Below are 15,366 nucleotides of genomic sequence, written 5' to 3'. Positions count from 1 at the left end.
TCTTGGTTGTTTACATGAACATTGATTTGATATTAAAAAAGAGCAAGGGTGTAATGGTGTTCATTAATACCACGGAAAGCAAATAAAATTCATGCACTTTCATACACAAAGATGCATAAGGTTTTCATCGTTATCATCACTCTTAATATCAGAGTTCATCTTATCCAATCGGTCCATATCGAAGACGGAATTCTGGACAATAATAATAGCTGAATCAAAGTTCAAATCAAGTGCAAATATGTACGCATGACCACGAATCAGGTATGTTTAAGACAGTGAGTGTTCGTCGGAATTGGATAGATGCTCCTACAAAGAAAGGTATATCAAGCAAGTACACAGCCAGAGTTTCGTAAACAAAGCAAAAATCCGGAATAATCATAATTATATATCGAGAGTTGCAGAAAGCAAGAGAATTTGTTACCTGCTATTCGGATTTCGCCCACCATCGCAAAATTCAGAACGGAGAAAGTACCGGTTGTGTAAAACAAAAAAAAAACAAAAATAGTTACCTCGGTAGCTCTTAATTCGGATCGCCGCAAAATCGAAAACCCAGAAGAAATAATTGTCTGTGTTAAAGAATTCGGTCGAGAATATCGTCAATATGTTGCAAAATCAAAAGACTGAAAATTGTGCGTACTTGGCTAAACTGAAGCAACACAAAGGAAAAGACACAAAAAAAAGAGGAGTTACCTATAGTCTAGGACGAAGATGAAAAGCACAAGATGCAGGTGATGATGTTCAAGGCTGCGGAGTTTATATAGGCATGGGGGTGGTCTCTAAACCCTATTTTCAAAAAAAAAAAAAAAGCTTGCAGCCGAAGGAATAGACACGGAAGAAATAAGGAAACTTAACAATCGATAAATTTTGTTTCCTGAGTAATCCAACCTTCACGTGGACTTCAATATATTCTACGTATGTGTTGGGGCCATTGGGCTAATCAAGTAAGTTGAGTTAAAATTTAAAATTAACTCAAAAGAATTACATGGCTACCTTAACAATCAGTTTAGGTTGCTCATCGACTTTTAAGTCAAACCAAAAAATGTCATTCACTGATTAAAAATAATGATAGGGTGACATTAAAAGAAAAATGAAAAGGCACTCTGACGACGAGTTCGACTACCTAATGGTTTCGAAGTCAGATAAAAACAATCATCCGCCAAATCAGATAATGATAGGGTGACGAAAAAAAAAGGGCTACCCTTACAACAAGTTTGGGTACGCCTTGACTTTCAAGTCAAACAAAACAATATGTCAACCGCCAAGTCTAAAAATGACAGGGTGACGTCAAAAAGGCTATCTTTACGACAAGTTTTGGTAACCATCGACTTCCAAGTCAAAGCCAAAATGAATCGAGACCCCGCCACGTCAAGACACTAAATAGTGCACGTGACAAGGTCTCGAGGGGGCAATTTGTAGGCACAAAAAATTTATTAATGTGCTGAATAAATAAAATAAATCAATTATTTTGAGTTAATACTAAATTTTAGCTCGATTTAATTATTTTGCCCCAATTAAATGAAATACGGGTCGATTCGTATTACAAAATGGGTTATCCAGATCATTAAACCCGAAAAAATCAAATTTGGGCCGAGTTCACTAATAAACCCATAAATGGGCCTGTGAATGTCAAAGTCCACCAAAGGGAATTGGAAATCTATAAATAGAGTCATTCTCATTCATTTCAAGGGAGAGAAATCATAATCATAAAATTCAGAGAGAAGAAGACACAAAAGCTCTATAAATTCCCTCTGCAAGACACCTCTGCAAGCCGTCAACAAGCACACCAAAACTGTGCCGCCTGCCCAAGAAATTCAAGTTCAAGCTACAACATTCAAGAGAGAACAAGTCGCAGTGACCCTCTCAAGAATACAAATCGACACCTCCTACAGAGTGCATACAACCTCTACATGTGTCATTTAAATACAACGTTCGCGCCTCTACTACAGACAGCGTTTACGTGATATACTACGGCATTTAGAATCAGAGGATACATTAGAGATTGTACACATAAACTTTCTGATATTAATAAAAATTCATTTGTTTCCTATTTTGTATTACATTTATTTTGCGATACAAAATTTGTTGTTACACTTAGATTACCATATTCATAACAGATCAAAAAGTTTTCAAGCTACCATTTAAAAATATTAAATAATAAGTCTCATATCAAAATTTTGTCAAATGAGTCAAAAAATTGAATACAAATGAACAAAGTCAACAATTAGGATCTTCTGCGAGACCAATAATCCGAGAACAATCTAACTATGAGATTTTGATATAAAGATGTTTGACTATATAAAAATACATTAAAATAAATTTATATTATACTTAGTGTAGAATAAATTTGAATAAGCCGAATGTATGTACGTAGTGTACGATAAATATATAGAGAAATAGTGTAAACTATATAACCGTTATTATATCACCGAAGTTTATCATCAATCTGGGACTTGCGTTTCAAATTCATCTCAAATTCTTAGTAGATGCTAAAAATATATGGAATGCCAAATAGGCAAATATACAAAAATATGTTGTTACAATCATTTCTACTTTTCTAAATTCCGATTCATCTATGCTTTTTTTTCCGCTTAACTTTACATTGCAGTTTGTGTATGGCTAATTATTAATGTAAGATGAGGCTTGTATTTGTTAATAGATAATGCTTCATGTAAATAAAAATGAGTTATAATTTATTAATAAAATTAAGGGATTTTCTACGTGATACCCTCGTGTTTTTTTCGATTTATATGCGGTACCTCTCATCTTTTGAAAACATCATTAGTACTCTTAAATTTTATGAAAATTTATTAAAATACCCAAAAAGATATATTTCGTCATTTTTAAATGTTTAGTTTACGCATTTTTATTGTTTTTTTGGCGATATATATTTTGTCAAACTTTTTTAGAATTCCTATATATATATAAAGCAGGTACTTTTCGAGCGATATTAGAGAGTCCAACGTTTTTAGAATTTCTATATATAAAATAATTTTTATATAAAAATATTATCATTATCCTAATAAGTGTAGATCTAACTTTTTCCTCTTAATAATTATGAGAAAATTATCCTAATCGAAGTATATCTACTAATTTATGAGAAAAATAATACTAATAGAAGTGGATCTAATAAAAAAATTATCAATTATTCTTTACTAAAACAATAATAGAAAAATAAATTTATAATGAAATTTATTAATTAGTTTGAAAACTCAAATTATCTATAAATGGATGATATATATTTTGTCAAACTTTTATCACAAATTCCGTTTACTTACTCTTGAGTATATTTTCTTTGTTAAATTTAACCATTTAAAACTCAAATTTTATTAATTAGTTTGGGTATTTTGTGGACAATTTATAAAAGTTAAGGGTACCGGTGATGTTTTTTAAAAACCGAGGGGTATCACGTAAAAATCGGAAAAACACGAGGGTACCATGTAGAAAATCTCTAAAATTAATTTAAAACTAATCGGATTTAAGAGTAGTAGCCTCATATCCTATCTCTTAGAAATAAAGTTTTAATGAGTCAGATCGTTATATATATTCTATCAGATATCTTTGTATTACCTATGTTAAAAGAAGTCTCTTATTAGTTTTACATAGATGCATAAATATTACTCCGTATTAATTTAAGATGTTTTCACATATCTACCAAATTAGGTGTCGTATTATATATTTTGCATGACAGTCTAAATTGTAGATAATCTTAAACAAATTCTATTGTTTAGATCTCTAATAAATTCTCCAAACATGGTGCATATAGAATTGAGATACGTGTTGTTTTGCGTACCACCATTCAACTTTTACACCATCGTATTCTTACGGACTGGAATGTATTGGTAAATGTTGTAGGTTAGTTTAATTTGCGAATCTCATAAAGGTCACCCTCAGTTATCACGTTTTATATTAACTAAAAATCGGTGGTTCGTACAACAATAAAAATAGGTAACTACATAATACAGCTGTGTTTTTGAATGTTATACAACCGAAATAATACAAAAGGGAATACCTTTTATGTTAAAAGGACCGGTGATCCATTAATAATCAACTAAATCACCCCATGTTTGTTCCAATTTCAACATAGTAGGACTTTTTTTTATTAACTTAACTCACTTTACTACCAAACCATGACATGTATTACAATACATTATTCAATAAATTTTTAGGACATTCAACATGCATATTGTTAAAGATGATCCTAATGAGAGTCCCGTGCAACGCACGGGTATTCCAACTAGTACATATATATAAAGCAGAAACTTTTCGAGAGATATTAGAGAGTCCAATTTTTTTAGAAATCCTATAATTGAAAGAAAATTTTTATAAATTATCCTAATAAGAGTAGATTCCTAAAAAAGAATATTAAATTTATAAAATTATCCTAATAAGACTAGATTTCTTAAAAAAATCAAATTTTATTTAATTTTATATCCTAATATAAGTAGATTGAATTTATTAAATCACATACATATATGTAGATTTTAGTGATTATAAATTTATATGTAATTGTGAGTAACAACTTCTCATTTTATCTTAAGTTGAAAATGAAATAAAATGTCATTCAATGTATCCTAATAAAAGTAGATTTATAAAAAGAACAAAAAAAAAATTATCCTTATAAAATTAAATTTCTTAAGAACAAAGCAAATTTTATTTAATTTTATCTTAATATAAGTAGAAAATAAATGAACTAAAGTGTTATAGGAGGCAGTTTAGTACTTTATATTCCACGAGTATTTGTGATATTGGCATAATGTTTTCCGAGTAGTAAAGCAATAACCAGTTGTTGTATCAATAGGACCCACATTATCATTATCATATACGGAGTACTATAAAATGCAATTGTTCCTTCAAAGTACCAAATATATATTGATGAAACAAGCGTGTAAATGAGTAATAATGTATGCCGACAACTGTTCTTATTTAGAGTTTACAAAAATGAGTATTAGCTTGAAATAATTTCGTATATCTAGGTTATAGGTGCAAGATTCATGTTAATAATTACATACTAAAGTTTAGTTCATTTAAAAAATTACACAAATCTCAATTAAGATGGACACTATCCATCTTAAGCTTAAAACGGGTCAAATATATACCAAATCACATGACAAATTGCCTAAAAAATGTCAAATTTTTTGTCTTTATTACCACTATGTGGTAGTCTTTGACCCATTTTAAGATTTAAGACGGATATTCCATCTAAAACAAGACGTACTTTTTCAATCTTAAATATTCCGTAAGTAATCGTACGGTGACACAATTTTTTATCTGGTCTTGAACTACTATAATATGATGGCTTGAGCTTCAAAATTAATTTTCACTAGAACGCCCAAAGAAAATCAAATAGTTACCTTATCTAAGCAATAAAAAATTAGAGTATACTTAGTGTAGATAATAGTTATTCATTCCATTTTTATTTTTTTATTTTCATTTTGAAAAATTTAAGAAATATTGGTGATATTACTACTCTATCCCTTAGTTAAGAAGAAGGAGGAGAATGTCATCTTAATAGAATGAATAATAGTATAATATTAGGGGTAATATTAATAATCCATCGATTTTATCATTATCAGAGGATGGTTGATTTGGGATAAATTTTGGAGAAAAAAGGTCAATAAAAATAGAATGAGTGGATTATTTAATGCTCCGTATGAGACTATAGTGACATTTATGTGCATAACATCCCACTTTTGCCAACCATTTTCAAGTTATGTTAGCAAATCCAATATTTGCAAACTACTTAAACATAAATGAGAGTATAAAACTATAAATAAATACCCCGTATATGAGTTTTGAGTAGTGGTATGATTTTGAAGTGCCCTAACCATGTTAGACGTTGATCTGATCCTTAGATCCTACTACTAAGTCAGGACTTATTACTACTACGTATATAATTTAGTTTAAGTGGACTATAATACAAATTTGACTCCTAATTCTATAAATAATCTTTTATTACATTATTGATGTATACCAATAAGGTAATTATATTAGTGCATTGAAATAGTATACCAAATGCACAATTCGCTTAAAATTTCGAAAGATAAACTATAAGGTACGGTGTATATAATAGAAGAGGAGAACCAGAGTGAGTTCTAATGTTTAAAAGAATTGATACGATTCGATAATTTTGGCCAACCTTAAATTTGTAACCAAAAATAATATATTCAGCAAGTCACGGAAAAAAAAAATCAGCATTTGGCAGGGTATAACAAAATTTTGGTAAATAATTAAGATAGTAGGGGAAAAATGTTTAAATACAAAGTACTTTAGTTTATTGGAAACGAGAGAAATGTTTAGTACTTTTATGACAAAAAAACGCTTATAAAAGCAAAGTCAAAATCAAAACCAATTAGACATTGTATATTTTGTAATACTACGGTTTTATGAGTCTCTGGGTATTCTATCGAGTAGGCTTTACTCTGTCGAGTAAGGGTGAGTTGCGTTTTTAAAATAGTTTCTGACCTGTTGGGTACTCGATCGAGTAACGTTGATACTCGATCGAGTAAGGGGGCACTCGATCGAGTACCGGTTTACGGGGGATGATTTCTCGGGTTTTGGTTAATAATGCGATTAAGTATATAATTACTTCCGTCACTTTTCTTTAAACACTTTTACAACCTAATTACTTTCAAAAGAGAAATCAAACTACGTTCTTCGCATCAATCGCATTGTTGGCAAATCCCGGAGCGTGGAAGGTCGGATTTTACCTTTCTTTATACCGTTGTGATCCTTGCGTCGAGGGTAAGATCTACGTACCGTTTTTATAGTATTTAGTCAAAGTTGGTTAAACCCTAATATTGGGATTTGGGGGTTTTGTTGTATTTTGTGATTGGTAGTTATTATATGTTTGTATGTTAGGAGGAGGATTCGTAGAAGAAGCCTTTTGATATCAGCTGTGAGACCGTCTGATTGTGTTGCTTTTCAGGTAGGGTTTCCCTACTCAGTATTAGTCCCATAATGCATTGTTGGTGTTGTGTGATTGTTGATTGTTGATTGTTATCGTATTCGTATTGAGACGGTTGTTGATTGATTGTTGTTTGATGGTTGTGATTGTTTGTCTCTGGTTCTCGAGATGCGTTCTCGGCTGAGTGGAGTCACTTGCGGGAGTGGCTTCACGTCCTAGTTTCGCCCTCCGTGGAACCCACCACGGGAGGGGATGTGCACATTAATGGGACAGGGTTATCGCTCGGTATGATGAGTGGGGCTTAGGTGGGAACGGCTGCGGTCCCCCACTGGCAGGGCTGGTCTAGTGGACAGTCGGTGACGGAGATTGATTGGAGTGGGTGTGATTGTGTGTGTGACCGTTTGAGCTGCTTGTTTACTGTGTTGTTGGTTATATAAATTGTGTGATTAGTCTTGACCCGTTTAATGTTTTAAAAGCGTGGTGATCCATTTGGGGGTGGTGAGCGATTATTGAGCGGTATGATATGACGCGTATGGGATAGGCCGGGATGAGTCATCACGTGGCAGTTAGAAGTCTTCCGCTGTGTCAGACGATGTTTTATAACTTTGATAGTTTTAGCAGTAGACCGTCTGAGAGTCTTGTATTTCTTTTTATCAGTTTTGGAGTTGGTATGTAATCACTTTAAACATTATTTACTTTTAAGTATGTTTCGTTATTATCTTATGATTATCATTGTCTCGGAAAACCGAGATGGTAGCACTTCCATGCCTTAAGTGGTCCTGGTAAGGCACTTGGAGTATGGGGGTGTTACAAAATGGTATCAGGGAGACGATCCTGAAACCTGTAACCAATGAATCCAATGAATATAAGGAGTCAAATAAAATGAACCTGGGGTAGAAGTTGTAGGAGCTAATGCAAAGACTTGGGAGACGTCCTAAAGTCGCGAACTCGCCCTACAATTTTGAACCGGTCACCATGGGATATGAGTCGGGATCGCTATGTGTTTATTTTGTGAATTGTGTACCAATATAGTGATGTGTGGCATGAATAATTGTGATTTTGTATGTTGTTGGTTGAAAGCATGTTGGATGATAGTTGGTTTACCATGTTGATTGGAATAGTTGGAAAGGTATGTGAGAATGACGAATGATGTGGTGGAAAAAGGAAGTAGTTCATATGTGATAATATGTGATGAATAATGATGTTGCAGGATGAATGGTTTATAATGTGTATATACTAGTAACTTGTGATTAGGGGATTTGATATGATTTTACATAATTCGGTTTGCGTAAAGTTAGATAATAAGTTCATATAATTGTCTACTGTGGTATCATATGCACTTGTAAATGAAGAATGTGGTTGAAATAGATGAACAGATTGGAAAAGATGGAGTGTCAATTGCATGAGAATATGGATTTTGTGAATATGATTATGTTTAGATGACGAAGTGAAGTTGTAATATTGTTGTGTTAGTAACATGGAAATAGGATTTGTAATTGTATGAGTATGTTTTGTTTTACGAAAAGTCATAAAATTAAAGCATGCGGTTAGTACATGATTAATGAGTTAAATAATATATGTGCATGATGGATGTTGTTGCTTGACTTTTGAAGATAGTAACATGTGATTAGCAATACTGGTTTTATGAGTACTGAGTTGTTTTTGTCTACCTTGTTGTTGTTTAAGTCGTTTGGAAGTAAAAATCAAGTAGTTGTGTTTTTCGATTATAAAGAGGTCGTCTTTAAACTGTTATAACTTGAGATGTATAAAAGATTTTAATGTGATTCCAATTGGAGGTGATAGCGTGTTGTTTTACGATTCTAACGATAGGTCACACGTCCAAAACGAACAAGAAATGAGTGAGTTATGACCGTTTTACGAAAACTGGACAATGCTGAGAAATGCGTAGGGTACTCGATCGAGTGGCCCTTACTCGATCGAGTGCATCTTGGTACTCGATCGAGTACCCATTACTCGATCGAGTAACCCTGGTAAAATTTGTTTTACATGCTTCTGACCTTCACCTACTCGATCGAGTAAGTCCCTTACTCGATCGAGTGGCTCTATTTCGATCTAGTGACCCCTATTTTGGGTCATATGCTTATCTTTAGACTTTGTTGCATATCATGTTTAATTCAAAAGTGTTATTTTGCTTCTTTATGCATTATTTTACATGTATGTTGGTCTTGATGCGTAAGTTACCCAATATTGTGATGTAAGGAGTGGCACCTGTGGTGAGTATGAGTTCGGTGGGAGGACATGAGTTATATGTGGTCGTGATAGATAGTGGGAAAAGAAAAGGAGGATCGTTATGGCTTAATTGAGACATAGAGCATGTTCTCTGAGATGAGATGAGTGATATGATTGTGTGTTGAGTAACGTAAAAGCAAGTGAATATGGGCAAGGGATGATGTGAGTCTAAGGAACGTGAGAATGAAAGGATTGAGAGTAAGGATGTGGATAATGGCAACTTGAGATGTGTAAAGAATAATGGAGGAAGATGGTTAGGAGTCGTGTGGGTTAGGAGTATGCATAGTGAAAGTTCGTTTAAAGGGGTTGAGAAGAGTAATATATAGTGAACTTTGTGGAGACATGTCGCGAGGTGGATTTGTAGACAGTGAGTAAGTTTGGGAGATTTGGTTTATTAAGAAATGAAACTACTGTGTGATTTCCTTGGGTAATTAACGGTATGAAATGAATTCTTTTTTCTAGAGAGGTACAAAGGAGATGCAATTGTTTGGACAGTGAACGTTGATTTTATGGATAGATTAGTGGCAAGTGTGAGTGATAGCATAATAAAAGAAGATCCATGGTAAGAAAGAGTGAGATGATATTGGTATAAAATAATGAAATTTGAGTTTTGGAGCAACGAAAGGGTAACTAGATTACTAAAGAGTTAGTTAGAAGGAATAAGGAGTTAAACTATTAATTGGTATTGTTGAGTGTAAAGAGAAAAGAAGGATAAAAGTAAGCTGAGAAAAATGTTGACCAGAGTTATGTGATATAGAAGTAAGGAATCGTCGAGATTTATGATATTATCATGAGGATATTAGTTAAGGGTTATATAGGAATTTCAGGACAACATGATTAATCATGAGTTTCGAGGAATTAAGGGAGTATGAAGTTGGTGGGGTATTTGCACGATACGAGATTTTGGTGGAGAGTTAGATGATGATACAATTAAGGATAGTATTGGGAAGAATGTTGAGGTAATTGTGTTGATGGATTCGATGTTCGTTGTTTGGGATGTTAACTAAAGATAGAAAGAAATCGCGATATTTAGAGATGAGTGTAAGAGGTTTGATGTCCGGACAGCGGTAGTGTTATGGTTTGTGACTAGTGGTTAAGGGTGGTGGTATATTAGAAAGGTAGCAATTCTAATGAGGTTGATTTTGTAGAGACGAGATTGATATGTATGGTTGTGAGAAAGTATAAGATGTGGTTATATGAGGCGCTTGTTAGTAGTTGAGTATTAATGGTATGGTTACAATTGGCAGGGGGTGATGGATATGCGAATGGGAGAATATGTTATGAGGGGTATACAAGTTAAGCTCGGGTGAGGGGTAACTTTTATCAGGTGGTAACTTACGTGATCAGGATTGACTGGTTGTATGTGATTACGGGTCTGTGATATATATATAAATGTTTGTGTGAGGTTTGACCTCACAAGACGTGATATGGTGTGGTTATCATAAAGTTGTTAGTTGAATGTTCTGTAATGCATGTTGGGTACGCTAATCTAATTGAATGATGATTAAAAAGGTAATAAATTGAGTGATCTGGCATGACTGGTTATACTTGTATGTATTCATGATACATGTCAATCTGTGATATGGTAAGGGGATGATATTCGTGAGGTTATTACCTGTTTAATTCATAAAATATGTTGCGTTGTGATTTAGTAAAGTGGATTTGAGTAAGTTTTTTTTTCTTGTCTGAGAAGTTATTCTAAGTCAGTGTTTATGGGAATTGTCACTACTACAGATACAGCCTATAACAACGGGTAAAAACCGTTGTAAAATAAAAAAGCGGACGTTGTTAAAGCGGCCGTTGTAGAAGGTATTTACAACGGTTTGCTTATTTAGTGAAACCGTTGTCTAAAGTATTCACCACGGTTAAAAGCCGTTGTTGTTGGGTGTTCTCCGTTGTGGAAAGTGTTTCAAAATTTTGGAGGGAATAATATAACAACGGTTGTCGTATGTATAACCGTTGTTGTAACTTTCCCTCCAAAATTGTGAAGTCTTTTGACAACGGGTTTATGGTACATACCCGTTGTTGAAATTTTTTGTAACAACGGTTCTATGTTTAATACCCGTTGTTGTAATTTTACCTCCAAAATTGTGAAGACTTTTAACAACGGTTCTTTGTTTAATACCCGTTGTTGAATATTATGCGCGGGTATTTGTGAATGTCATTCACAACGGTGTTATTTTTATTAACCGTTGTGAAAGGTATTCACAACGGTTTTTTTTTAGTAACCGTTTTTATTACAAACTCCTAATGTTTTGAAAAAATAAATTTGTTTCATGCCATTCAAAAACCTGCATATGTCAGCAGCACCATATACCAGCACCAGCATAAATCACAGCTGGGTTCATCAGAACTCAATAGATTCAATTTAACCACAACAAAAAATTTGCATCATATATATATATATACTTACAAGGAGTTGAATTTACATGAACTAATCATTCCCTAACTTCAATAAAAAATTTACTAATAAGTTGATCTAAACTACGAGTATCATGCATTTCTAAATATATTCTAAGACGTAGTTGCCCCACATGTCTCTTACCTCGTCTATATCTACACTTGAGTACTGCTCAAACTCTGTTGTGACGGGTTGATTGCATCTTTGCGGAAAAAACAAAGAGAAGACATTATGGTATATATAGCAACAAGCAAGACAACATTAGCAACATCATGGTATATATAGCGAAAAGCAAGACAACATTAGCTCTAATTTAAAAAAAAGTAATAAACACATGTTTAAATTATTACTAACCTTGTCTGGAATAACGAGATATCTTCGCCTAATAATCTCCAACATGAACCGACAAGCGTAGTATCCACATTGTATGCTATCTGGCTGGCGAGGGCCTATTATTACATAAAAAAAACAGACGAGAGAAGGCTCACATCAAAATCTTGAACTTTAGGTATTGTATTAGTATTAAACACAGATTTTGCACTTAATGTTATTGTATTTGAGCACGTACCCTGTTATCGTAATAAAATCGGGGCCAACATCGAGAATCTTCCGTGGGTTGATCCTGCTCGTTTGCTCTTTTCTTCTTAAAGGCCCTTTTTTTAAAAAATAAAAAAGGAGGAAGAAACTAATTTTTTTAGGGGCAAAAATATGAAAGAACTTTTTTCTATAAATAAAAAATGAAAATGTTATTATAAATAAATTGGTATTATAAACTTACATATTAATCAAGTGCTTAAAAGTCTCGCTTGGTTGATGATGTAAAGAGTCCAACCAGAAAACTTTATTCTTTGTCGGCATGATGTCTGCTAGCACCCAATGAGTCCTACATCAAGAGACATCATCATTATTAACAAGTACATATATTAGGTATGAAAATGCAATTGTAGGGGGAAACGTAATATTAATTTGTTTATTACCCTTTTTCATTATAAGCGCCAAAAATCGGCTTCTTGGTTGTCGACAATTCTTGAGCAATATAATCTACCCGTTGTTCGAACGAGAAATCCGGAATAAATAAAGATAAAACATAGGGGCACGGAATCCGTATAGATCGGATGGAATATTCTTCTCCGGGATCACTCTCAATTTCAATATCCTACATTATTACGGTATTAATTCCGGTATTTAAAACACTATCTAGTAGTCAGAATATTAGACTATGAAATTATTTATTAAGAAACTTACTTCATCCAAACAAATATGTGTGATATATCAATCTGGTCTAGGCCAGCCCATACGGCTAGCAGATCCCATGATATAAGCGCTTGGCGCTCAGCCCCTAGAATATCCTCCTTGAGCGGAATAACTATCACTTGCTCGGTGGCTATGCGATGGCCAGCCTCCTCATGCAGTCTCATCATCGTCACCGTTCTTACTTTTTGCATGTAATCCTTCCCTTTATATTGTGTGGAGTTTAAAGTCCTAACTTTCGGTCCGGAAAGAATGAGTCTTTGATTTTGTGCTACTACCACCAGCCTACACATGTAGTAGATAATTAAAATAATAAAAAATCCAAAGGTAACATATCCTAGTTGGAGTAATAAAAATAAAAGCGTACTTAATTAAATACCTCATCAAGTTGTTGTGAAGTCGAGGTCGTTGGCATGTCTGTGGACTTAGGCTTATCCGCCAAAGCCGCCTTTTTTGTTCCCTACAAAAAAAAATAACATATAAATTTAACATATAAAAACATTCAACAATTAAAAATGTAACATATATATAAAGGTATTTCTTCTAACCCCAATTGCTTTCCATTTTGCTCGGGCGGCGGAGATATCTTCGCCAAGTAGATGTGAGTATCGAGGCCATTGGATGAAACTTCCAAGCGCATCTCCCAAATGGTAATGTCGTCACGAACTGGACAGCGGTTGAAAGTTTTCATGGCCTGGATTGACTGTAGTTATCTCTACTATTCTATGATTCGGCAAAAGTTTTTCGCCATGAACTACGATTTCATTTCTGATTTGTTTTCTACGAGACCCCGGCCAACACGCACATGTGGCTTTTCGATTCTATTAGGGTCAGCAAGAATAACTGGCCTCTTGTTTACGGCTTGAAGAATATACACATACATTATTATATCTTTGCAAAAACGCAAAGATTCAAAGATTTTGCAAAAACGCTTTCTGTCTCGGGCCGATTTTTGCACAAACTTCAGCATTCATATAAATTTAACTAATTAAACACTTCATGCATACCTTACGAAAACAGGAACCGACTTGAAGGGGATGTATCTTTGTTTTCCATCAGCCGTCTTCTCAAGTTGCATCTCCTTTTCGGACCCATTATTTACCTAATAAAATTAACCAATTCAATGGCACCATGTCGAAGTTGGCGGTGAACACACCCCCTGATCTTACCCAAAAAAAAAAAAAAAAAAAAGGAAGTATTAGGTACCTGATCGGCTTTAGTTGTTACAACTTCAGAAGCATTATTAGGTACCTGATCTTTCTGAATCTCGTTGACCGATACTTCCTTCTCATGTATTGCCAAGGTAGTAGCGGCCTCTTCACCAATCTGTTGTACCTTATTATTACCCCCTTTAGAAATGACATCCTCCATCATCTTCACTTCTTCTTCGGAAAGCTTACCTCCAAAGATTCACTTTAGTAGTACGGATGCCATTAATCAAGTCGCTTGCCAAGAATGTAATGTGTCAGCAATTTTTATCCCAACAATAACATGTGAATTGAACTTAAATGAAAATAATAGAATAAATGTTACCATGTCAGCGTTCTCAGACTTAGTCTTCCTTTTCTTCTTTATCTGGGCAGTTTTCCCATAATATTTCGTTACTCCAACCTGTAACGGGACGCCCCTCAAACGACCTGGATGTTCGGGTCGGCCGATCGCTCTAGCAAGAACGTCATTACGACCCTTTGGGAGTGAATTTCCCTTCTTCTACCTCTTTCAATACGTTGTCCTATAATATATTAAATAAACTTCAAATTATATTTGTGACTAAAATAATAAAGTTAGTAATGAACTCGTCTTAATAAAATAATGCTTACTATGTTGGCCAAAACTTCCTCATCATATTTGTCACGCGACGACCGGGATCCTTTAGGCGTGTGCCCTTGTTTATAAGTTACATGCCGATCCACCTCTTTCACTCCCTTTGCCACCTACACATTAACATGGTAACATTTATACACGTAAATGTGTATCAATGCAAGTCCAAGTGTGATTAAAAAAATAAAGTCCCACAGGGGAATAATGCATGCTACTTACGAGGTCCTCTTCTATCTTTCGTAAACCTCGAGAACCATAGAATTTCCCCTTCTTGCATGAAATGTTAGCACGATTTCTTCCGCTAACGGCCTTCAAATAATTATATAAAAGCGCAAGTAGATGAGATAATAAAAAGATTATATAAAGGACTCATTAATTAAAAAAATGATAGGTAAATCGTTAAAAGGCGAGGATATTTAACTTTGAAACTTCTCGGTAGTTCTCATCTTTTTGAAAAGATCCCATTCTTCCTGCTTGATGGTGGGACACTTGTTTTCCGGTGGGCTCTTACGCATCTCCCCCGCTGCCTTGTCCACATACAACCAATCCCTAGCAACGCCACACTTCCACCGCACTGTGGACATCCGTTGCCTTATGCATTAAATACTCATCATGGCTTTTATCGGGTATAATAAAGCCTTCCTTTACACGAGCCAAGTATAAATCCGCCAATTTTGGATTCAAAGTTCTAACATCATCTAAATGGATAGGCACAAACTGTCTTGTGCAAGCACCAATC

Source organism: Silene latifolia, chromosome 3 (genome assembly GCF_048544455.1).
Source record: "Silene latifolia isolate original U9 population chromosome 3, ASM4854445v1, whole genome shotgun sequence".
NCBI lineage: Eukaryota > Viridiplantae > Streptophyta > Magnoliopsida > Caryophyllales > Caryophyllaceae > Silene > Silene latifolia.
The sequence above is the reverse complement of the archived record's forward strand: the minus strand, read 5'-3'. Positions refer to the sequence as shown.